The sequence below is a fragment of the Phacochoerus africanus genome, chromosome 16 (assembly GCF_016906955.1).
Source record: "Phacochoerus africanus isolate WHEZ1 chromosome 16, ROS_Pafr_v1, whole genome shotgun sequence".
Classification (NCBI taxonomy): Eukaryota; Metazoa; Chordata; class Mammalia; order Artiodactyla; family Suidae; genus Phacochoerus; species Phacochoerus africanus.
Genome location: NC_062559.1, coordinates 30,049,087 through 30,076,038, shown reverse-complemented (window position 1 = coordinate 30,076,038; position 26,952 = coordinate 30,049,087). Strand labels below are relative to the sequence as shown.

The following is a 26,952-nucleotide window of genomic DNA, read 5'->3' as shown; positions in this document are numbered from 1 at the left end:
AAAACGTCTTTCATCTAAAGGATGAAAACAAAAATATATTTGAAAATATTTGTTTTAGCATTTTTAAACTTTTTCCACCAAAACAAAACAATACTTCCTTCACCAAAGATGTCCACATCTTAATCCCCAGAACCTATGGATATGTAACCTCACATTATAAAAGGGACTTTGTAGGTATAATTAAATTAAGGATCTTGAGATGGGGTGATTGTCCTGGATTACCTAGATGAGTCCAATGCAATCTCAAGAGAGCATCCCTATAAGAGAGAGAAAGGAGCGTGAATCAAGAAGAGAGATATGACTATAGAAGCAGATGTTACAGTGATGAGAATTGAGCCAAAGAATGTGGGAGCCTCTAGAAGCTAAAAAAAGCAAGACAGATTTTTCCCTAGAACCTCCAGAAACAAACTAAGCCCTGATGGCACTTGGATTCTAGTCCTGTTAAAATGATTTCAGATGTCTATCCTCTAGCATTATAAAATAATAAATGTGTATTTTTTTAAATCACTAAGTTTGTGGTAATTTTGTTATAGCAGCAATAGGAAACTAATATGTACTCCTTTTTAACTGAGTTTTAGTTTCTAATTCTTGTAGCATTAAGAATTTTAATGATGGCTTCTAAGAAACACCCTGCCTGGAAATGATGGTGCTATGAGATTTCTTCATTGTAGCTGAAGTCATTTGAGGAAAATCCTACAGAGTTCAGTTCCCCAAATCTAATGTCTTTAATTAACTTCCCGATGTTTTTAAAATTCTCCAATAGCAGAAGTTAGAGAGGCAAATGTTCTTTCTTTCTTACTCCTTTCCTCCCTTCTTTCTTCCTCACTATGATCTGACCAGAATATATGAGAAGGCAAATAAAAATAAAAAATTAGGCAGAAGCTAGCTTATAAAGAGGAATAAATACCCCATAAGCTTTGTGCTGATAGCCTTGATGTGCCCATATATGGCTTTTAACAGGATAGTAACATGATCAATTTGTATTTAAGAAATATCCGGAGTTCCCGTCATGGGCAGCGGAAACAAATGCGACTGGGAACCATGAGGTTGGGGGTTCAATCCTTGGCCTCACTCAGTGGGTTAAAGGATCCGGCATTGCTGTGGCTCTGGCGTTAAGTCAGCAGCACTTCAGCCGCTAGCCTGGGAACCTCCATATGCCATGGGTGTAGCCTTAAGAAGGAAAAAAAGAAAAGAAAAGAAATATCCCTTGGGCTCACTGTAAATCAACTATAATGAAAAAAATAAAAATCATTTTTTAAAAAAGAAATATCCCTTAGGCAACAACATAAAGACTGAATTATTGAAAGACCAGACTGTACACAAAGAGGACAATTAGGAGTTTTCAGTAATATTCTAGTAAGAATAGAGAGCCCAAGCTAAATCAAAGCATTTAATATTGTAAAGATAGGTCAAGTATTATCCATAATACAGAGGATTACAAATTTAAAATATGTACGGATTCTTGATTGGTTTATACTTGCGGTAAAGGGGAGGAAAGATTCTCATATGATGCTTCCAATCTGAAATGGGAAGTCATGGAGAAGAGGGCATTTATCAAAATAAAGAATGAAAGCAAAGTCAAAAGATTAGAAGGAAAGATAATAACTTCAATATTGGACATAATGAAATCAGAGTGCCTGTGAAACATTCAAGAGGGAGGCCTAGTAAACAGCTAGATGTACAGATTTAGAGATCCAGATTTGGTGGCCAGCTTAGAACAAACCATTAAATCAAGAGTTTTAGTTAAAATCACACAGAACAAAGAATTAGAATTAAAAAGACAGAGGGCCAAGTAAAGAAGTCTGAGGAACATCAACATGTAATGGGCAGGAAAGACTAAAGAAATCCCAAGAAATTATGATGAAAATTAGGACAGAGTGTTATCACAGAGCCAAAGTAGGATAGAATTTCAAGGAAAACGAGGTTAACAAAGTCAAATGGCACAAGAAGAGGAAATAGAGAGAGTAGGAGATATTGCTGGCAGATTGGGAAATAACTGGGTCACTGGTGACACTCAGGAAAATGATCTCAGAAACTTAGTGAGAATAGAAGTCAGCCTACAGGGACTAGAGGGACATTGCAAACTGTAAATGAGGAGACCTCAGGGCATTTCCTCCTCTCTTTCCACAGTTTCCCCAAGGAGGATCTCATCTGCTTCCCAGTCTTTATAAACACCACCAATATGCTAATGACACCCAGATTTGCATGTCTCTTCCAGAGCTCCCTATGAAGGTGGAAACTGGAATGCAAGGACTTGAGAAGTGAGTTGGAGGTGACACAGGACTCAGCACTGGGCACCTTCTCTTCTTTCTCATGTATATGATATCATCTCTTCCCTTAGTTAGAAATACCATTTACATACTAACAAACCATAAATCCCCAAATTCCTCTTTTTCTGGGTAACCAAGCTATATATACATTAGAGCAATAGATATAAATATTTCAAATTTTTAAATTTGAATGGAATAGAAGAGAAAGAGCTAGACAGAAGCCACTTACGTGGACAGCCTCGCTGAGATCTCACTTAGGACACTGGATCAGCCTCTGAAAGTTCCTGAATCTGGGAAACTAGGTGCTCCACAACCCACCCCCATCAACTTTTACAACATTGTCTTCTTTCCCTTCAATTCCTCACTAACCATAAGCTTAAGGGAACCACTTGACATTCCCATAAACATCCATGCTTGTTAACACCTGTCACTTGATTGGTGGTGACAAAAATTCTACCATAAAAGATTTATTGATAAATATATATGTCTATCAACCATGCTCCCTCCTCCCAGTGAGAAATTATCTCCCAAAATAGTGGCACCAAACACGGTTTAAATATTTTTCCTTACACTTTGTAGAATATCTTACAACGACAAAATGGTGGCCACATTCTTATATTTCTATGAGACTTAACCAAAAAACAGTAATATGCTACACAAATAATTTGGTTTCTAAGTATTTCCACCATTTAATAACAATCGTTATCAGTGTCACAGTTGGTGTCTTTTTTGTCATTGAAAATGAATTTTTAAATATGCGGCCAAAGAATATAGGGCAAGCAGACAACGGGCATGGAATCCAAAGACAATAATGAGTAGAAAGAGTAAGACCTATAGTATGAAGTATTTTATATGATATTTTACCATTTATAGAACTTTTTTTTTCTTTTTTCTTTTTTTTTTTTTCTTTTTAGGGGCACACCCGTGGTAAATGGAAGCCCAGGCTAGGGACTGAATCAGAGCTGCAGCTGCAGGCCTATGCAACGCAGGATCCAAGCCACATCTGTGACCTACATCACAGCTCACGGCAACGCAGGATTGCTGACCCACTGAGCAAGGCCAGGGATGGAGCTGGCATTCTCATGGATACTAGTAGGAATTGCATTTGCTGCACCACAACGGGAACTCCCTATAGAACACTTTCTTATCCATGGGTTCCCTTTTTGATCTTTCATTTGATCCTTTATGATTATGATCTCTTATTTGTCTTAATTTATTGATCAGCTAACTAGGGCTCAGGTTAAGCATGTTAATAAAGCAGTACACAGAGTTAAAAAAAAAATCTAAGTCTGCTCATCTCTACATGGGTGCTCTCTTGAAAGTGAAAAATTATGTTAATAATCATAATGAAAAGAATGGCATACATCACTGATAAGTATAGAAAGTTTGCTTTATATCAGGCACAAAGAATGGAGCACTACCCACCTTGTCTCATTTAATCCTCACAGCAAGCAGTGAGGTGAGCAGCCTTGCTCTCTCATTTTCATGAGAAAGAGGAGTTAAAGGATAGGATAAGGAGTTCTGAAGAAGAGCCAGACTTTAAATCCTCACTGTTTTATTACCGTGTCTTTGTTCCTCTTCAGAAGTGATTATTAAAACGAAGATGTTTTCCTTTCAAATTAACAAATATTTTAAAATGATAATACCTAGTGCTAAGAAGGGAACAATGCAATAGACATCTGTGTGAGCTGCTGCCAGGGAAGTAAGTGTGTACATTTGCAAAGCTTAAGGAAATAATCCTAGATATGTAAAAATTTCGAAGCATCAAGATGATCACGGAAACTTTTTTTTTTTTGTCTTTTTGCCATTTTCTTGGGCCCCTTCCACGGCATATGGAGGTTCCCAGGCTAGGGGTCCAATCGGAGCTGTAGCTGCCGGCCTACGCCAGAGCCACAGCAACACGCGATCCATGCCAGAGCCACAGCAACACGGGATCCAAGCCACGTCTGCGACCTACACCACAGCTCACGGCAACGCGGGATCCTTAACCCACTGAGCGAGGCCAGGGATTGAATCCGCAACCTCATGGTTCCTAGTCGGATTCCTTAGCCACTGAGCCACTAAGGGAACTCCGATCACTGAAACATTATTAACAATGATTCTATAATGTAGAGAACATATAAAATTTAAACATATACCTCAAAGGACCCTCCATAGCATCCTCAAACTGTGAGATTTAATTTACTTCTCTCTTTACTCAGGTCAAAGGGCTTTACTGCTAAAACCACTTAATCATAAAACTAGAAAGCAAAAATTTTGAAAGCAAAGTTAAAGTTTCCTTTCCCTCTCTTAATTACAAAATTAAAAAAAATAGAATGATGCACCAAGTAACTCTAACACAAGAGAAAATATGACTATTTAGCATGCTATTTTAAGAAAAGTATCATCATTTTAGTCATTACTGACACTCTGGCTTTAGCTTCTATCTAGCCTTACAATTAAAATTATTCAATAAAAGTACATAAAATAGTATCTAAGTCCTAAATATTTACAAAAACTTTCCATGGCAGAATTTAGAATATTCAGAGAATTGACAAGCAGCACATGAATGTCTTTTAAACAATAACAAGATATTCCAAATTCTCAATGTAAATGTATTAGGATGCTCAACCAAAGTAAACCAGACTTTATAAAAATGTGCCCACAGCAAACAATAACCTCATTATGTTCTCCCCATAAAATCCAACACTATAAATAAGAATAAATCATTCTTTCTGTCCTTAAAGTTGTTGTTTTTGTCTTGCTTAAACCTGGAAGATCATTTCAAAGTAAATTTCCTAAAGGAACATAAACATAGATATATAAAGAGGCTTGCTTTTAAAAAGTAGCTCAAGTAATCAGATTCTCTCATCAAAGGCTTTGTTTGGTGGGGGTTTTTTGTTTGGTTAGGGGTGTTTTTTGTTTTTTTTTTTTCCTTTCTCTCACAAATTCTTCTTAGAAGGTCTATGATTAGTGGCAAGGTCAACTTTGCCTTACTACAAGTCCCTAATGACTAAATTGGTAATCTGGTATCTGAGAAGTCATTTGTTGTCAAATGTCTATTATCAACACTTCAGAAGAGTAAGAGAATACAATGCCTTATTAGGACTTGTCCAAGTTAGGGTAGAGTTTCAATCTTATTGAACTCTATATGTGCATAGGTAAAAATGTGATTGTTTTGTAGTCTATAAATACATCTCAGCCCAAGCAAGCAGCAAGACACCTCATTCTAGAAAGTCAAACGCTGCAATGTGTCACTTTCAAACTTCTCTCACTGGTCCCAAGAAAATGTGTACAGATTTCAAATAAAGTTATTTAAAGTAGATTCTGGTATACAGACACCCACGTAGTCCGAAGTTAAATTTTCCAGTTAGACTGTCTCCAGTCAATCTGACCACTTCAATCTGACAGGCAAGCCAGTCAAACAAGCAGTCACAGTGGGCCAAAAATCTGTCAAAACAGTTTGCTTAACTAGTGATTACTTTTTGACTGACTTGAGCAGTCAAGTTAATCAAAACAGTCAAACCAGCTTTCCCATGTGTACACAGTCTTAGCTTTTCCTGTGTTAGTAGGTGTGCTCTGTTTATATATTTGAAAGTAGTTTTTATTAAGATACATTGTTTAAGAGAAACAAGTCAAAAAAGTTGTGAGCAACTAGTTTGACAATTAGGGCTCCCCTTGGAGTTGGAGTAGGACTTCAGCTTCAGCACTGGGGGAGGAAAGGCTCATGCTGCCTGTGTAGGCTCCAGAGGGAGGCAAGGCAGGGGCAGAGAAGTGAAAAGAATCATGGGAGCAGGAAGAGACCACATGCCCAGCTCCTAGCATTTCTTGGTCAGATGATGAAGACATGTATCCCAAGAAGGGAATGGACTGGTTGTACCTTTTGGAATTACATAAAAACACTTAGGAAGAACCAAAGGTGGGGTTTGGTGACATAGATGTCACTGTTGACAATGGTTTTCCATTCTTGGTGAATAGCCATTTATATCAGCCAAAAGATAGGCTTTAAAATCCCCCCAGCCTAAAAATGAGGGTGAGGTAATTTCTCACCTTGCACAACTTTGAACTGTAGTCTGATGTTTCCAAAGCAGTGTTAGAGGAGCTGTTAGGATTGCAAGGTTTGGAATCAGCCCACCTGGCTTCAAATCTGGGCTCCTTACCAGCAAGTTGTGTGCCTTTGGGCCATGTATTTTCCTCCCCATCTGTAAATACTATTATCTGTACACTGGGCACAATAGTACTCCATTTCCAGGATTGTTCTGATTACTAAATGACTTGATGTGAGTAAAGCACTTTGAATATGAGAGGTTAAGGAAGGATTGCTGTAGAGAGCAATCCAGAAGAGCATCCAGCTCAAGTTCACCATAACTGTGAGAGTATCTTGTTCAAAAAAAAGGATTTTTATAAAGTATTAGACTTCTTTTATACCAGGGTCTTATGTTTAAGTCACGGTCTCAATTAATAGTTTTATCATTTAATATCTTTATAGTTTCTAATAACAATGCTAATAATGCTAATAACAATGCTAATAAACTTATGGCTAAAGTTTCTAGGTCCACATTCTATGTGGGCGCTGAACTAGATGCTTTACATTTACTTTCTCATTTAAAAATCATGAAACCGGGTGATGTATATCAGGTTTACATCTGAAGAAACTGAGTTTCAATCAAATTATGTGACCTGTCTGGTCATGCTCATTCAATACACTATAATGCAATAAATATCTAATTAATAATAACTTATATTTCTGGTTCTTCCAGCACTGCTATTGCAAGTTTGGAACCTTCTAAAGAGAAATTTTTGTAGATTGGGCCGCTGAAGGTATTACAAGTAAATGAGAGGAACCAGGATTATTGAACACTGACCTGTCGTATCCAGAGCCCATATTCTTCCCACTTTCTACATTACCACTTGGGGTTCCAAAAAATAAAACAAAATGTCTAGAAGACAAAACTCAAATTCCAAGGAATTTAGAGCTAGAAAGGATTTGAAAGACTAGGTAGTTAAGAAAATACAAGGTAGAATTTCTCGTTATTTGAAGACAGTTCAAGAATCAATAGCCTGAAAACTAAGCAATTCTTGTAACATCAAAACTATTTCATGCTTTTTTTCTTGGTGTGATTTTTCTACCATTAATAGAGGTGGTAATCTCAGAGAGTAACATGCAAAAGGCCTAGACTCTGAATCAGGAGCATGAATGAATGATACCTCTGGGAAGAGCCCAGCCTCCCAGCTAAAACTCAACACAGAGGACGTAATCCAACATACAGGATTAACATCTCAGATGACCTGCCCTAGGTCAGTTCATCTCTCTGTGATGCCTTATCCTCTAGATGGAAATAAAAACAGTGAACTCTCTTAAATGTGCCCTATGGTCTGATTAAAGATTGAAAAGGTCTCTAAAAATCCACAGCACTCCCAGGGAAAAATGCTAAATATCATTATCATTATTACACCAAATGCCATAATTTGGTCTCCTCAGATTCCCTTTTTATGTAGATTCCATCAAACTCTGACTTTTGACTTTTTGCCTCTCTGACCAAATCTCCAATGACAAAGCAAAGGGAAATGTTGAGGCAATTAGTTGGAAATGGAAGCAATTAATTCCCTTTTTTAGTGGAGACCTGGCCTCTGTGAACCAGTTTAACCAAAAATAATCAATGACCTTTCTCTGACCAAACTGAAGCAAATCTACTTGATATTTGTCACTGGTTATCCATCTACTGCTTCAACATTAATGAGTCTCTTCACTTTGCCCCTTTCTTTTATAAAATAGAGCCATCTATTCTGGTCCCTTGTTACCTCTGCAACTGCTATTTTTGCTAATTTAATACAGTCTAAGAATTCTTTTTCCATGTGTAAGCCTAGCAACCATTGTTAACTTAGCTGTGATTTCTGATTTTTCCCCAATTCTTCTCCCCTGGACTGTTTACCCTTCTCTGCTATAAATATAAGATCTTGTCCAAAATGAATAAAATAGAACAACAAAGATAAACTTTAAATTTAAAAGTACCCAGAAAAGATTATAATTTCCTAAGATCTAAGACCCATGTCAACCTAGATCCAGGGAGCTGCCCCATCACTACTCACTGGTCATTTTGGGAACATTACCTCCAGAAGCCTCACTTTTCTCCTCCCAACAATGGAGATAACAGGACTTGCCTGAAGAGCATGTCATTCTCAATGATGTGCTAGTGTTAAGTCTTTAGTACATGATAGAGCCCAATGGATATTTACTACTATCACCTGTTGAAGAGAGTCAATGATTTCATGTACTATAGCTGATTTTGATATTCATTAAAAATCCTTCTAAGGTGACTGCTACTCAAGTAGAAATAATTAACACTCATTGTCCCTCTTTTATACCCCAGTAGAGGACTATTTCAATCTATGTATTTATTTTATAAATTCTTCCCTTCTCCTAGCATATTATAGGATGTTTTTGCTTGCTATTTTGTCATTGCTGCTGTTTGTTTTGTCTTTAAGCAAATACATCTTAAGGTATTAGTCAAAGGTTTTGTTATACATTTCACTGGGTGTGTTCAGGTGGGCTGAATCTAAATGGATTTAGGTACTAGTTAGTACAACCAATGTTTCATGTTGAAATAAGTAGAAATGAATGTATGACTGGGTCATTTTGCTGTCCAGCAGAAATTGACAGAACATTTTAAATCAACTATAATGGAAAAAATAAAAATCTAAAAAACAAAAGAGATAAGTAGAAATGAGAATGAATTGGCAATACATTTTTAGAAAATATATGGAAAAGTACAGGTGATCTATGAAGAAAAGGTAAATTATGCAGAGTTACTTCATTCTCTATTTATTTTGCTCTGAGAGCTCTGTCCTAAGGCAGAGTCCTCCAAGGCTTTTTGCATAGGAGAGAATATATGAGATAGTAGCCCCTGGTAATGTTTTATGCTCTAGAAATCTGTCAGAAATGTGAAATCAGGGATTCCATAGGGAGAAGCAGAGAAGTCCTCCCTTTGGATTGTGACCTGGATTTCTAATCTTAGAGCTCCCATGTCCAATCTAAATTTGATATCCCAGGAGTAAATTCAGAACTACTCTTCCAAGCACAGGAGACAAATTTTACCATCACCAGACCCCTCTTCCTTCACACTCAGGCCCAGCTCCACCCTTTATTCATTCTCCACACTAGATATTAATTCAATTTAAAATGTTCAGCACACACACACACACACACACACACACACACACACACGGACTTACTCAAAGTCATATGGCAAGTTAGTAGCAAGCTAAAAATGCTGAACTTTTAACTTCCTATTTTACAGTGTGTTCTATCAGCACTAAACAGCAACCGCAAGGAATCACTGAATCATTTGCAAGTCTTTACTCCCAAACATGAGCTAATCTATGTTCAGTTTAAGGAGTTATTTCTACAGTTGAAAATGACACAGTCTGCCACCTTTGATTTTCCTATGAAGTAGGTTTTATCACATTTTTAGCAAAGCACTTGCCGTCGGTTCTCACCAGAGGTGCAACTGCTTTGCAAATTATTACCCAGAGACATATATTTGTCCTTGCTGTCATAAAGCAGATACAGGAGCACTCTATAAATAAAAATCTAAAACTAAGACCCTAGTCTTTCATTCCTCCAATCTGTGTTCCAAATGGCCAGAGACAACCTGTTAACACAATCAGATCAAGCTACTCTTTGTTAAAATTGTACAGCCCTTAAAAGTATAGCTCCTGTAGTCTGCTCCCACCTTAACTCTCCAGCTCTACTTTATCTTATTCCCCATGATGATCCCAAGCTCTAAACAAAGATCCCTGAATGTGCCATGCTTTTCATGTCTCTTCATATGCTAGTCTACTGGTCTGATGCCTTTTTCTTACATAAGCCCACCTAGAAAATAGGTAATTATTTTTCAAGATCCACTCTACCCACCATCTCTTTGAACCTTTCCCAAACCCTCAAACTCACAGAGAATTCATATATATTTTATTGTAACACTTAGCCAGATACATTTTTGAAAAGCCTCAACTGCTCCTTGGCAGGTAGCATATCTTAGCATCCTCAAATCCTAGTGTAGAAGCTGGTACACTCTTCTATTTATACACCTTCAATATATATATCAGACTTAGATGTTAACAAAGTTACTGACCAAGGCCAGTGACCAAAAATCATACATTGCCTCCCTTCTCCAGAGGATGGTATCATCAGTAATCTCACTAAGCTGACATACCTACTGAGTCTGAGTAAGTTTATTCTTATTCTAAAAGTGAATATGCTCAGAGCTTTCCAAATACTATCTTCCCATATCGCCACAATAAGTGTTCCAAAGGCTAATAAGAAAAAGTGCAATTAAAAAAAAAAAAGATGCTTTAATATTTGAGAAGAGAGAGAAAGTAAGAAGGTTGAATATACTTATGGGAAGAATGTTTAATGGTAGGTATAATGCTGATGGAAAGAGCAAATCATCTATCATGTGAAAAGTGCCTTGCATATGTGTAGGACAGTAATAAGTTATAGAAGAGGAAAAGTGATTGACTAAATGGAGAGAAACTTTGAGAGTATGACTAAAGTATCAGAAGCCTCTTAGCCCAAGACTAATTAAAGAGAAGCCTAAAAGCTTATCAGAACTTAAAGTCTCATGGTAAAAATACTGCAGACAAAACTTCTCTTGCAGACTTCAGAAAGCTCAGTGGGTTCACATCTATTTGAATTTGCACAGGTTCAAAGGGAGCAGAGAGTGTAAATATCTTAGCTATTGAGGAATTCCCCACAGATGCTAGTTGAGAGCATTACCTATCTATAGACAGATTTTCAAGACAGTAGGTACTGGTTTAGATTTTTGGGGAGTAGGGAAAGATGTTTGATAAAATGAGGTTTCACCAAGGTGGGGGAGATAAAAGTGAAACATCTGATTGAACAGATAGAGAGTCCTGGCTCAAATTCTTATTTAAATGGAAATATATCTACAGAAGCTAAATATCTTTCAGAACTTAATTTGTTCCTGCACATATGATCCTCTGTATTGGAAATATGTTCACAAAATAAGAAATAAAGAAAGGAACAAAGGGAGGGATAGAAGGATTTTCTGGTCCAGTGGAAGAAGCTCGAAGGTAAATCACAATCTATTCCAGTATATAGGAGTATTTCAGTAAAGGCAAGAGATGATTTGGAAATACTCTTCAATGGTAACTCGGGAATGAACATAAAAGGGCATAGGAATCCTTATTAAAACTTAATCTCTTTCCTACACTCATTCCCTTCAGTTGCCTTTTTTAGTTCTATTTTCGAATCTCACCTGTTCTTTCAAATCTAAGGTGATAAAAAGACAGTAACCTAATGAGTCTTTAACGTCATTAGGCTCAAATTCCTGCGGTATCCTGAGGACAACTACAAAATTGGAACCTAACACTTTCTCCCCATGACCAATCTACACTTAAAACCAATTACCTGAGGAAATTCCACAATCTATCTTACTAACTCACTTTTCAATAATACAGATTCTCCCAATTCTCCTAACATTTAACATAAACTACTGTAATACATTCTCATACTCTTCTTTTTTGTTTATGAGTAAGTGGCCAAGACTTTCCATGCTACAATAAATACAATTTAATGGAATCACAGAATTATCTATCATCAACCAAGCTCTCATAGGCAAAATAACATCTGCCAAATTTTCGAATATCTTCAAACACCAGCATCCTGACCCACAGATTTTTTAACTGGCTGGTCACTCATAGCTCTATAAAATAAGGAATATTTCTGTACATTAGTTTCTTTATACTCATTTTTTTTCTACAAGATTTCTGTTAAACTTTCCCCTCATTGGTTATGTTTTTGAAGATATTGTGACTCTTACTGCTTTCCTCATGCATTCTCTGCTCTATGCTTCACAGACTCTTCTTCGTGATCTTAGTAAATATGATCAGTAAAACTTGAGCAAGAACTATATTTTGCATATTTGTTTTGTTTTGGTTTGTTGCCAACTAGTATAAAATTTGCATGGAGTTCCCATTGTGGCTCAGTAGGTTAAGAACCCAACTAGTATCCTTGAGGATGCAGGTTCAATCCCTGGCCTCAATCAGTGGGTTAAGGATCTGGCATTGCCACAAGCTACATCATAGGTCACAGAAGCGGCTAGTATCTGACATTGCTGGCTGTGATGCTGGCTGGAAACTGCAGTTTTGATTCAGTCCCTAGCTCGGGAACTACCATATGCCATCGGCGCGCCGTAAAAATCAATCGATCAATCAATCACTCAATCAATTAATCAAAATAAAAATTGCAGTCTGCTCTCTGTGATCATTACCTCTCGAGATCTGCTCTCATGCCAGTGCTTAATCTGATTTTTTTTTTACTAAAAAAGTTAATTAAATTTACCTTCACAAAGAATCTGTCATGTCTAGTGAATTCCATTTTGTACATATATTTGCAGGAAAATCAAATATAATATTATTTTTATATTGATTAATAAATAATTGAATGATTAATCTTCCATATGTATTATTTTATTAGTATCCATCATCATTCCCTTTAAATTATATTTCATTAGTTTATTTGAAACCATTGTGTAAGAATAATTTATTTCTTTCAGTTTCTCCTTTCCTTATTTCTCCTTTCTGACTATTCAAAGGACTATTTTCAAAATTATTTTCCACTTCCACTGTAATTACCACAATTTCTAAAATGTCACTAATGCTAGAAGTTTCCATCAAATTTAAATACTTCATAATTATTTTGGCTATCTAAAACTTAAAATAAACCTTTGTGTCACAGTCATTAAAATTAAGCTGATTTTTAAGAATCATTTCTCAGTTTGTTTCATTTTTGACATGTTTCAACTTCCATTTTCAACAAAATTACTCAGACATTGAACTATTCTACTGCTCTGTAATAAAACTTAAATTTTTACAAAAATAATGATAATCAAACCAAAGAAATAGACATGAAAATTCCATCTATTCCATTTGTATTATAGCTAAAAAATATTTTTTATTCTCAAAATGGAGATTACAAATTCTGGACTTTTGAAGATGGTTCCACCAAAAAAGATTTAGCAGTAATTAAAAGATACTTTAAAATGTAAAAGCTACACTCAGATTCATCTAAAATAGAAGTGAAGCAGAATTGTCTGAATACTCTTGGTAATGAACTCCATATTCTGTTTCACTTTGCTTTGTTGACACAATCTATGAACAGGGAGAAATTGTGAAGGCTATTTTAAAGTCTCAATGTTAAAGGAAGTTTCTAGTAATTTACTAAAAAGCTACTCAAAATAAACTAAATATTACCTCAGGTTTATTTACTTGTCAAAATGTCTATTCTCAATGAAACATTCTAAGACAATACTGAAAGCATGGAATTATAGTTCATAAAAACAAATATATATAAAATATACACGTATTTATCTGTGTATATATACAAATATATACATAATCTTCAAGTCCCAACACAATTCTAATTATTACAATTGAAAACTATTACTCTAAAAATTATTGATTTGGGATATTTAACATCTGTACAAATTTTTCAAATTCAAGCCTTCATTAAAAACAAGAATTTTAACCCTAAAAAAATAATATATGCTAAAGTACTATCTGGTGTTATTTCTGCTATGAATAGTACTCATATTTTCTTACCTTTAAAAGCCAGTAAAATCTATATTGATCAAATGTAAACAGAAATTAACATTTACTCATAAAATAACATATAAGATGAAATAAAATGTTAAATCGTGTTCCAATTTAGTAAATACCCAAGAATATTAAACTGGAAGAAGAAATTGCCTTGGTTATCATGAAATAAAATAGTGATTTCTACATCTTGATTAAAATAAAACATTAATAGGTAGAGTTTTAGATATATTTTACCCAAATTACAGCAAATCATAGCTCAACTACTCTAATTTCCTGATATCTAGTGATCATGCAAGATGAAACTATAATTATTAGCAAACCACATATACCAAAGTAAAATAGGTATTGATTAGACTTGTCTTCATAGTTTAAAGCACAGAAAATTAACGTGCCAGTTTAGTTACCTACCAGCAATGACTGGAATCTATCAGGGTTATCACCTTTACAAACAGCACCAAGTTATAATCCCTCTTTCCATAACATAAGCACCAAGCCAAAAGAGACAACCAAAGTAAAGGATCTAACCATGAATAACAATAGTTTGGGCGGGTTGGAATCCACTTAGTTGAGGAAAGAGAAAAGAGAAGTGGCTCATTAGGGCATTTCCTGAAACTTGGTTGGAATTTCAGTTAAGGAAGAAGAAATGACACAGCAGTTTCAAGGAGGGGGACTTCCTTTCTTTATCTGAAATACGCTACCAATTTGAGAAACAGCACTCCAACAAAACTACTGCACAGTAAAAGGTCTCCTTGATCCCACTTTTACCCCATAATCAACCTTTCTCCTAGAATATACACAACCAAAATGGACTAAGATCCACATTTACTGCAACATGTTAAGTCTCACACACTGGCTTCAGTAAATTGACCCACACCAATTTTCAGTTTTTAAGGTTTGCAGTTTTGTTGAAAGTATTAAAAGAGATTTTGAGATTTTGCTTTAGGCCATCAAATGTCTCATATTTCATATAATCACATCTTCCTTACGTATGATTTTGTTCTCAAAGTGACTCCCGGATAATTTTCATCTTGTCCAGGAGTATTTTATCTTCCCATGTGGATGGAAGATAAATATTTCACCTTATAAGATTTCTAATTTTTATTATTATTATTTTTCATACCCCAGTGTGATCTGTATTTTTAAGGAACATGAGTACTGGTTACTCACTCACTGCCTTTATAAATGAAACATCTAAAGAGGTCTCATTTTATACATTAGTTACTTGCATAAAAATTACAATCTAAAGATACAACTTTGTACTCACACTATAATTTGTGCTGTGAAATTCTGCATTTATTTTATGTTACATCATTTATTTTACCTATATTTTTTAAAAATATATGAAGCCAGAGTCTATGCTAATTATGGAAGTTTCATGCAAAGGTTGCATTCAAATTCCTCTTGCCTTTGCGTTTTATAAAATTATGCAATGAAATTAACATTTATGTTTGCCAAGGAGTGGAAACCATGTGAAAATGTCTCAGCACTTTGTATCTTCTCTGACAAACTGCAAAACTGTTCAGTAAAAATTTTTAAAGTTCTCTCATTATCAATAGCTAATTTTTGGATCACTTTACATTTTTGATGATGTCATCAAACAGTTAAATCTCCTAAGGTGATGGGAAGGAGTAAATACTTAATTTGGAGTAAAACTAAGTTAATTTTAGAAATAAACAAGATTAATAAGAAAGTGTTAAGAAAGAGAAACATTTGAGATTTTTAACTCATATTAGAAAGTATTGCTTTATTTTTAATTTACTTTTGGAGGGGGCATGGAGAAGTTCCCAGGGAAAGGGTAGAACCTGTACCACAGCTGTGACCTAGAGAGCCATAGCAGTGACAACACAGGATATTTAACCCACTGTACCACAAAGGAATTCCAGTTAGAAAATATGTTAGCTTTAAGTTTCAAATACATTTGTGTGTTTTGGAAAGTAAGTTTTAAAGCTCTATTAATGTATGAGCATATATTTTGGCTTTTGAAAAGTTGGAAATGCACTCATGGATATACACATTGAAGCAAGAGTCACTAATATGTTAACAGTGTTTCTATCTTTTTTTTTTATCTTTTCTAGGGCCACACCCGTGGCATTTGGAGGTTCCCAGGCTAGGGGTCTAATCGGAGCTGTAGCCACCGGCTCACACCACAGCCACAGCAATGCAGGATCCCAGCTGTGTCTGCGACCAATACCACAGCTCACGGCAATGCTGTGATAGGAACTCCAGTGTTTCTATCTTAATGGTGATCTAATGGATATTTTCAAAATTCTGTTTACCTATACTTTTATATTTTTATAATACACATGTTTGTAATTTGTATTACAATATAGTTTTAATTTCAAAAATAGTTTGTATAAGAGTTCCTCTTGTGGCTCAGTGGTTAGCAAGTCTGACTAGGAACCATGAGGTTGTGGTCCCTGGCCTCGCTCAGTGGGTTAAGGATCCAGCATTGCCAGTGAGCTGTGGTGTAGGTTGCAGATACAGCTTGGATCTGGCATTGCTGCGGCTCTGGTGTAGGCTGGCAGCTACAGCTCTGACTCAACCCCTAGCCTGGGAACCTCCATTTGCCTCGAGTGCGGCCCCAGAAAAGACCAAAAAGCCAAAAAAAAAAAAATAGTTTGTACGCCAAAACATTTAGGGATAGTACACTATTTTGTGTGATACTGTGATATAATAAGAAATAAATGTTTGGTCTTCATCCTTGGTGCCTAGTTTATAGGGATGGGAAGCATCTTTTGTAATCATATAAGCCCTTTTCCACCATACAAGAGTTATGTTAAAGAGGTGAGTTCATGGGTCCTTAAATAGTTTCAGGATGAGGACTAGTTGTCAGAAGAACCAACCACATGATTTGAGGGTTGTCCTTCTAAATCTCAGATGTGATCATTTATTTTCTTTACTTGTAACAATCAGAAGATTTCTACTGCCTAAACTGATTCCCATTCCTCTAGAATAGCATGTAAAAGTCTTGATAACCAAATCTAAGTCTGAGTTTCAAGCTTCATTGTAAATATCTTTCCTTCCTTCAGTTTAGAATGTTGATGAAAGACTATCCTTTTTTCAGAGACTAGATCAATATCTGACCTCCTTTCTACAGTCATTCCTTGAAAGATTAGAATTAAATACCCTTATGTGTTGTGAACAGATGGAACTTTACACATCTTTATACTATAAATATTAGTCTCTCTCATTCTCTCTCTCTCTCTCTCTATATATATATATATATATATAAATAATTTTTGGCCACACCCACAGCATGTGATAGTTCCTGGGCCAGGGATCAAACCCAAGCTATGGCAATGACAATGCCAAATGCTTAACCCACTCAGCTACACCAAAACTCCAAGTGTCAATATATTTTAATCCCAAATAAATTTATAATTTCAATATAATATCTATCAAAACTCAAGTTACATTCTATTGATTTGTCTGTTGTTATTTATTAACAAACATAAATGAAACACATAGCTAAAATATTTTTAAAATAGAAAATAGTGAGGAAGGACTTGACCAGTGAAATATGGAACATACAGTAAAACTACACAAATTAAAACTGCTTACTGCTGGCATATAATAGAAAACTCAAACTTGCATTTTTATAAATTTAATGTAGGAGTTCCTGTTGTGGTTCAGTGGAAATGAACTCAACTAGTATCCACGAAGATGTGGGTTCAATCCCTGACCTTGCTCATTGGGTCAAGGATCTAGCATTGCCATGAGCTGTGGTGTAGGTCACAAATGTGGCTCAGGTCCCACATTGCTGTGGCTGTGGTGTAGGCCGGCAGCTGTAGCTCTGATTAGCCCCTTAGCCTGGGAACTTCCATATGCTGTGGATGTGGCCCTAAAAAAGCAAAAAGTAAAAAGAAAAGAACAGAACAGAACAGAACAGAAAAGAAAAGAAAAGAAAAGGAAGGAAGAATTTAGTGTATATTGAAGTTTGTATTTCACATCAGTAAGAAATAAATATATTTCTCAATAAACACTTTAAGGGCAAACAGCTAACAATTTATTGAGGAGTGGGGGAACAGAAATAGAAAGACACCCCTACTTCTACTATACCAAAAGTTCGATTTCAAAATCTTAAAGACGTAAAAATAAAATTTAAAAAAATCATCCCCCACATATGACTACTTCATAACCCATAAAGTAGAGAAAAATATCAACAAAATTTAACATATTTGACCATGTACAGATTAAAACCTCTCTAAGATGTATTTTTTATTTGATCGAAAAAAGAAAAAAAAAAAAAACCTGGGAAAATATTTTTTTCCATAGCTTTAAAACATGTAATATGTAGGTAATTGTTATACTGTATTGTAAGTTTTTGATCGTTTGTCTTCTTACCTGAAAATATACTTATTGATGGATTGGACCATAATACTTTCTTCTTTGTATCAGTAATTCTTTCTTAGTTTCATGATACTGAAAATCATGTAAAATGCATATCTCAGACTTATTCCAGGCAGGGAGCAAAGGACCTGGGACATTTAGACCCCCAAATCCATCAGTCACTGGTTTCGGACTGCCTCCAAGGGAGCATTAACTCCCAGGCATCTCCTGCCCCAAATTCAACGGGGGCAAAGTGGATTCTGTCATGCTGAAGGCAGCCTTCTGACAAAACTTCATCTGCAGGCTGTGGGAAGACAAGCCATCTTTCACTGAAATGCAAGTGGTATATGGAAGTATAGACAGAACATGGGCAGACTATCTCCAAGTACTTAGAATTAGTCCTGTCACACAGTAGACAGTAAATATTAAATACTAAGCCTTATATTCTTTACGATAGCTTCTCCATCAAAACCAACACTTTATCTATTTATTATTCATTAATAAGCATCTACCATGTATCAGACAGAAGGATACAAGGACAAGCAGCTGTGGTCTTTACCCTCAAGGAGATTAAAACTTAATAGAATTTGGAAGCTAAATTATCCACGGTTTAAAATAGCTAAAGGCATAAAACAGTAATTTAATTGAGTAATATATGAAATAGTAAATAAAAATGATTTAAGGAATAAGTATTGTTTTCTTACACCTGATTTTGTGAGGGAATGGAATATTAAAATGAGAAATACTATGAAAGTAGAGATTGCTTGGTTTCTATAGTCAAACATATTTTGGGGCACCAAAGCAACAATCAGTAATAGATAATGTCTAAAATAAATAATGTTTAAGTTAAAAACATATTAACAGTTCATACAAAAAAAATTGCTCTTTGCCAGATGTCAGCTAAAGCACTTTTGGAAATGGACTCAGAACATAGTTCTACAATTAGGAAGTTCCCATTGTGGCTCACTGGTAATGAACCCAATTAGTATCCAAGAGGACACAGGTTCGATCCCTGGCCTCAATGAGGGGGTTAAGGATCCCTCATTGCTGTGGCTGTGGCATAGGCCCGGCAGCTACAGCTCTGATTCGACCCCCTAGCCTGGGAACTTCCATATGTCGCAGGTGCGGCCCTAAAAAGCAAGAGGAAAAAGAAATGTAAAGAAAAGAAAAGAAAATAGTTCTACAATTAAACAAAAGCAGATGAAAAGATAGTATATTAAGTCTTCATAAATGAAAACCAGTACATTCATTATTATCTTAGATTGATTTTATAGAAGTCTCAAAGATAAAGTGTTATTGCAAAGATCCTTTTACTGGCAATTGATTTTATACGTAGACACCTTAGGTGTTGAGGGTCATACGCCATAAGTGTTACTTTTTTCTTACCAACAAGTAGCCTGGTCATAAACGATCATTAATTTTTGAAAAACTTCCAATCTGACAAACACTGAAGAAATCTAACTTCTCTTTTAAAAGGATAACTTTAAAGAAAAGATATAACTCTCCTAAAAATTTGGAAAGAAGTTCCAGAACATCACCATAGAAAACAGGAAAACAAAATCAGATGTGAGTATATAGAACTGGAATTTATAAGTCCCTCATGAATAGAAATTTTTGTTTTAGAGAGAGATTAATATTATCATTAAGTCATTTGGCAAATAATTCACATTGATTATTAAAAAGTTTGATTTAATTACCAGTTTGGGGAAGTGCATAGAAAGTGAATGTTCCCTGTTTTTATGTGATTACTCCAGACTTGGCCTGAATAGCACTTTAGTATAAACATTAAATATCAAATCTGATCTTGAATTATAATATCATTTAAGAATTACAGACCAGGAGTACCCATTGCGGCGCAGTGGTTAACGAATCCGACTAGGCAGCATGAGGTTGCATGAGGTTGCGGGTTCGGTCCCTGCCCTTGCTCAGTGGGTTAACGATCCGGCGTTGCCGTGAGCTGTGGTGTAGGTTGCAGATGAGGCTCGGATCCCGCGTTGCTGTGGCTCTGGCGTAGGCCAGTGGCTACAGCTCCGATTTGACCACTCGCCTGGGAACCTCCATATGCCGCGGGAGCGGCCCAAAGAAATAGCAAAAAGACAAAAAAAAAAAAAAGAATTACAGACCATCTAACATATAGGAGTTTATCTCACTAAAATACTAACATGGAAACTTCTAGCATTCTACTATTTTACTAGCACACTAGCTAGTATAGTATTTGTAAACTTTTTAGATATATTTTTATTATTTTTTAACTTTTATTTTAATACAATCTTAAAAGGTTACTACTTTCCATTTACAGTTATTATAATATATTGGCTATATCCCCTGCGTCGTACACATCCTTGAGCCCTTCTTTTAAGGTTGCATCTAAGTTTTAATCCACAAAATTTATTATGTCCTTAAAAAGAAGCATATCAGGGATGAGGACTGTGGAACACATGTAAAATGAGTGTGTATATGTATGTATGTATATACATATACATACATACATATACACAATTGCCATAATAATACTTTCTCAGTTCTAAAATGCTTTTCCTGTACCTCAGTGAACTTCGGAGACATCAACACCTCAATCCACAGGGTCAGCAGAAGTGCATGACTTATCATTGGTCCATGAGAAATGGAGAATCGAATGACTTCCGCAAGTTTTTCTCCCCTCAACAACTCGGTTTTGAAGAACAAGGGGTCTCTAAGAACCTTTAAGGCACTAATATAATTTAATTCCTCTATGATGCCATGGGCTTTAAGATTTCTCTAGAGCTTATGTTTAATCTTAGTATACACTAGAGTATTAAACAAAGAGCCAGCCCTTATGAAAATTATGAAGTAGGCAAAATTTGTCTTTAACATGCAATCTCTATGTCCTTTTCCCTTTTGCCAGACAGGTGCCATGATCCCTTATCATTTCCCTACTTTGCCACCATCTAAAACTATTTTTAGAAAGCTCTCTAATTAATTCATTATGTACTTTATTCACCAAGGTATAAATGACTAATAAGACTTAAAATATTCTCCTTCCCCAAAGCATTTGCATTTGGAAGGTAATGAATCCTTAAGATAAAGAGGGAAGATACATTTAAAATTGGGAAGGGAAGATTATATACAAAATTCTAGAAATCAAAAATATCCCATGAATAGAGTTCCTGTAGTGGCTCAGTGGTAACGCATCTGACTAGTATCTGTGAAGATGCGAGTTCGATCCCTGGCCTCGCTCAGTGGGTTAAGGATCCTGCGTTGTCATGAACTGTAGTGTAGGTCACAGACATGGCTTGGCTCTGGCATTGCTGTGGCTGTGGTGTAGGCTGGCAGCTATAGTCCTATTCGACCTCTAGCCTGGGAATACCCATATGCTGTAGATGCGGCCCTAAAAAGACAAAAAAAAAAAAAAAAGAAAGAAAGAAAGAAAGAAAGAAATATCCCATGGAGTTCACCATCTAATCTATACTCAGACTAGACAATTTATTTATTATCCATAAAATAAGTAAAAGTATAAATCTTCTTTCTTTGTAATGTTAGGATGTCCCAAATGAGATGATGTATCCCATGATGGATGCTGCTTCTTAGAGATTAAAAAATGACAATTCTTTTACAGTCTGCCAAAATTGTACAGCTGTGCTCTGCCAGACAGGGGAGAACAAGATATGTTGTGATAACAACTCCAAAAAATCCAGTATTAAAAACAAACATTACTTTATATTCTACAAGTACAGTGTGGATTAATGGAGGGCTCTTATTCCACATTATTACTCAAGAACCTATGATAATGGAGGGTCCATCTCCATGTATGCATTCAACACCACTTGAAGCAGAGAAGCAGTATGCCCTAAACCATATGCAGGTTCCTAAAGCTTCTGCAGGAAATGATCTGTTTATCACTCATTGGCCGAAGTTGTCAATGACCATGTCTGCTTCAAAGGAAACTAACCTGCAATCCTTACATATGTTGAGAGAATTGAGATATTTGTCATTAGGACCAATGACTATAAACTCTCCTAATGGCCTTTAACTTACCAACTTTTCCCAGGGCATCACTCTATAAGTAAAGTTTAGTTCTTCTCTAATGTCACTTAAGAAAAAAATTCAGCCCATCCAACAATAAGCTATGAGCTTTATTCTGAACCATTTCATTATAAATGCAAATAAGAAAGAGTAGGTATAGGAATAAGGACATGAGTAGACTGACTGAGAGTTGCAGGTGATAATTTTGATTACCATGACTTGGGGAGATAAAAAAGAAAAGAAAAACTCTATGTGTGAGTATATGTGTGTTCATTCGTATTATCATTTTTGTTCTTAAAGTCTATGCCAAAACCAAAACCAGCTTCTAGGACCTGTCTTTGAGGGGCTAATTGTCATCTTTCAAAGAAACATAAAAAAAAATACATTTCACAAATTTACATTTTGCTATAAGCAAACATAATGTTTTCCTGGGCAAACTATAATAACTATAACCATACAATAATTTATAAAGGAAAAGAATATGGAAAGATCAGAGGTAAAGAAAAAAATATAGAAATACTTTTCCTATTTCCACTTTGAAGGTTTTAAAAAATTCCTTTAGAGGCTTAAAAAATGCCCATGCATACAAAAGAATCATCAAAGTATATTTCTTGTTTTAATTTATAATTTTATTAAAACTACATTGTGACAAAGTAAAATAAGAAGAAATAGAAGGGAGAAGAGTGAAGTAAGCTTGTCTTGTTCCTCAAGCAAGATGGAATGTAATATGCAATAATCTACAAAATCTAGATGTGACCTAGCAAAGAGAATAAAATAAAACAAAGGGTAAATGTTCTCTTGGGGATAGTTCATACTCTTGGTGACAAGGAATGCCAGTGGTATTTAAATTCTCTTTGGTCACTAGGTGCAACATGACATGGGAATAAAACAAAGGAAAACGAGGCTTATGAGACATCAATAAAGCTGCCAACAAATGCCAAGAAAATGATGGCACTGGCAGGAATAGTCTTTTTTTAATTGATAATGTCTTAAGAACTAGCCAGCAGGATTTGTTCCTATTTCTTAATTTAAAAAAATGTATACAGATGGTCCCCAACTTACAATGGTTCAACTTAGGAATTTTTGACTTTACGATGGTGCAAAAGCAATATAAATCCGGTAGAAACCCTACTTCAAATTTTGAGTTTGGATTTTTTTCTGGGCTAGCCATATGTGGTAAGATATTTTCTCCTGATGCTGGTCAGTGGCAGTAAGCTGCAGGGCCATCAGTCATGTGACCACAAGAATAAACAATTGATACATTTCGGTACCATACTCAACAAATACCATGAGGTATTCAACACTTTATTCTCAAATAGGCTTTAGGTGATTTTGCCCAATTATAAACTAGTGTAAGTGTTCTGAACACGTTAAGATAGGCTATGATGTTTGGTAAGTTAAATGTATTAAATGTATTTTTGACTTGATATTTTCAACATACAATGAGTTTATTGGGACGTAACCCCATCTTAAGTTGAAGACGACCTATACATGTGCAGAGAGAGAAAGAGAAGATTAATATTTTCTATTAATAAGATTTTTAATTTCATTTGGGCTCAGAAGGGAGAGGCCAAATTACATTCACAAATCAGTGTTTGAAATATCTTTTCCTTCAGTTTTTATTGGGCACATAAAATAGAAATTACAAATGGAAAGCTCATTCTAATGTTATTTTTCTTTTACAATTGCATTTAAGTACTCCATTTTTATTTGTTTTCTCTCCCCAGATTAAGAATCTATTGTAATGCCTAAACTGCACAGTGTTGTGAAGGTCAGCTTTGAGTTCCTAGACTAATGACACCAAATCTGGCAAGAATAAACATGCAGCTCCACATTCACAACACCCAGCCACCATGGACAATTAAAACCATCCTACTTTCAAAATCACATTCCTATCTGTACCTTTGCCATTTGGGACTCATCTAATATGGGTTAACCCACATTTGCCAGAATCTCTGCATGGCTTCCACGTTTGTAAGAATTTTGAGTTTAGTGCCAAATGGTAAAGAATTAACATTGGATTATTCACTTTTATTTTGTCAGAGTTTAAATGTTAAGATAAATTAAATATATGCCTTGGCTTAGGAAATTTAAAACGTATCATTATTATTAGGTAAAGGTTTCCCTCAGGAGAATGTTAATACTTAATTTCTCAGGATACTTAGTTCATGTAGCTTGAGTATTTCTCTCCTGTCACTGAAATGAGAAGGCTCTGTTAAATACACCGAAACATTTCTGGAAACATAAATAACTAGGTATGTCTAGACTAGCATGTAAACATAAAGATTATACTGGGTGTAAGCTATGCAAGTTGCCTTATCTTTCACTCTAACATCTATATTTATTACATTCCCCATATGGTAAGGTTTCTTTTCATTTTGCTATCAACTAGTGAGGAAAAAGTAGAGAAGCATTAAAAATATATATTATATATATCTTACTAATATATATGTGTGTGTGCGCACATGTATGTATATAATAGATATATGTTATGTGCCAAAATGCTAGAGAAGGTAGGCTAAGTATTACAAAATATAAGCAAAACTCTATTCAGATATGAGTTGTAGATTGAGGTAATTTGAGGCACATGTGTTACATGCCATGCACTGTACTAGGTGCTTTCACATGAATATGGAATCAGTGATTTAACACATTTTTAAAAGGTAACATACTTCAGAAATTATAAAGTTAGAAGATTGGAAAATTCAACCCCATAAAAATCTTCACCTAGTAGGTGGCAGTGGCCATGCTGGTATATCTGAAAATCTATGACAAGTAATGATGTGCTCAGAAGAGATTATTTTCTGCTGTGTATGGATCTTGCTAATCATATAGAAAACTATACTGCATTTTCTACTTTCAACTCAAAGCAAGCAGAGCTGAGCTTTGAAAAATCTAGGGATTTCACAGGTTTTATGCTCCCTGTGTCGGATGACAGATCTAAAACAAAGAACACACACACAGGTAAATAATATGGCTGTTGGTGACTCTGATGCCTCAGGCAGGACTTCATAATCAGCCAGTTCTGGAAACAAGGAGCAAGAGATGCATCTCTCACACCATATGCAGACATACAGCTATTCATCTGCTGGCAACCTGATGTAAAGCTATAGATCAGGAAACACAGAAACACAACAGGTGTGACAAGGAAGGAACATTAGTGAAAGTAGTGCCTAGTAAGCTTAATTTTAAGGAAAAGAAAATACAGATAAAAGTATCAGACACAATAGTTAGATTTTAGATGTCTATACAATCAATACACAGAATATAGGTATCAAAGTGAAAATGACATTTTAGCGCTACGAGATGGATGCAATCCCACAAGTACCACTGAAAGATAACTGAATGGCATATTCTTCTAGACTAGTCACAGAAGAACATGCATGCTTGGCTTTAAAAAACATATGATATACATATGCATTGTGGAATGATTACCACAATCAAAAAAGTTAGCACATCTATCACCTCACATAGTTAGCTTTTTTTTTTAATGCCAAGAACATTTAATCTACATTCAGCAACTTTCAAGTATATAATAATGTATTATTAACCATAGTCTAGTTGAAAGAACTTTGTAGTTAAAATGGACAAATATAAGTTCATTATTAATTTGTTAATAGTTCATCCCTACAGGAATATCAAACCCAACTATGGACATAATAAATAATCTACAGCAGCTTTTTGTTTTTTTTTTTTTGCTTTTTAGAGCTTCACCCTCGGCATGTGGAGGTTCCCAGACTAGGGATCTAATCAGAGCTACAGCTGCCAGCCTACACCAAAGCCACAGCAATGCAGAATCCAAGCAGTGTCTGTGACCTACACCACAGCTCAAGGCAACACTGGATCTTTGACCCACTGAGCGAGGCTAGGGATCGAACTGGCAACTTCATGGTTCCTAGTCGGATTTGTTTCTGCTGTGCCACAACAGGAACTCCTACAGCAGCTTTTTAGTAAATGTAATTGCCACAAAATGATGTGAAAGCTAGAACTAAATATTGAAAAAGAAAATCATCCATGCCTGAATCCAACAGAATGCAGGACTCATTCAGAAGTCAGGCAGTGATGACTGGAAAAATGAATAAGAATAAGTCAATATCTAGGTCAATATGATCCTTCTGCTTCTAAATTCCATTAATAAATCTCATTAATTCAATGGAAAAAACAGCTGAATAAAGCTCAAAATTATAAATTTGAATAACATATTTTGGGCTTCTCTTAAACCTAATGGCTCATATTTTCCAGAAATAGAAAATAAAGTTCCCTTACATTGAGAGGGCTATAATATGTGATCATGTATATATGTACTTTTGTTGCAAAAAACTTCAATCTTTTTACTCGTTAACTCCGACTGCCTTGACTTCTTATGTTTATGCAAAACAGATTTTTGGAGAAAAAAAGGAAAGGTACTGTAACATCAGAGGAAATCATCAAAGAACTAGTGGCAACATCTTAAGGCTTTTATCAAAGTAGTGAGGGAATGCATTAAAGCAACAATATCTGAAGCTTATATGTGATGGGACTACTAAATTTAATAGTATATCTTATGAACATATGTGGATATAATGATTTTTCGGTAAGAATACCTCATTCTGAAGGACTTTTTTTTCTGAGTAAGAGAACATTAGTCTCTCAAGACAATTCAGAAAAAAAAAATCTACCAATATTTCATTAATAATAGATGGCTCACACTCTACAAACAGAGGACCAAAGTTTTTGAAAAACTATGTGCACTATAAAGTTATACAAAGGGGAA

The 26,952-nt window shown here is 35.4% G+C and overlaps 1 protein-coding gene across 6 annotated transcripts in view; it reads right to left on the bottom strand.

Annotated features, from left to right (window-relative positions):
- TFEC (transcription factor EC) overlaps positions 1 to 26,952 on the bottom strand; it is a 193,585-nt gene that overhangs the window by 66,059 nt on the left and 100,574 nt on the right. The window contains exon 1 of one of the 6 annotated variants that reach the window (XM_047763649.1): positions 14,277 to 14,427. The exons of the other annotated variants lie outside the window; for them this stretch is intronic. The gene's annotated coding sequence lies outside the window, so the exon portion shown is untranslated. Of the gene's footprint in view, positions 1 to 14,276; positions 14,428 to 26,952 lie in introns of those variants that run through there. 6 annotated transcript variants of the gene reach the window in all.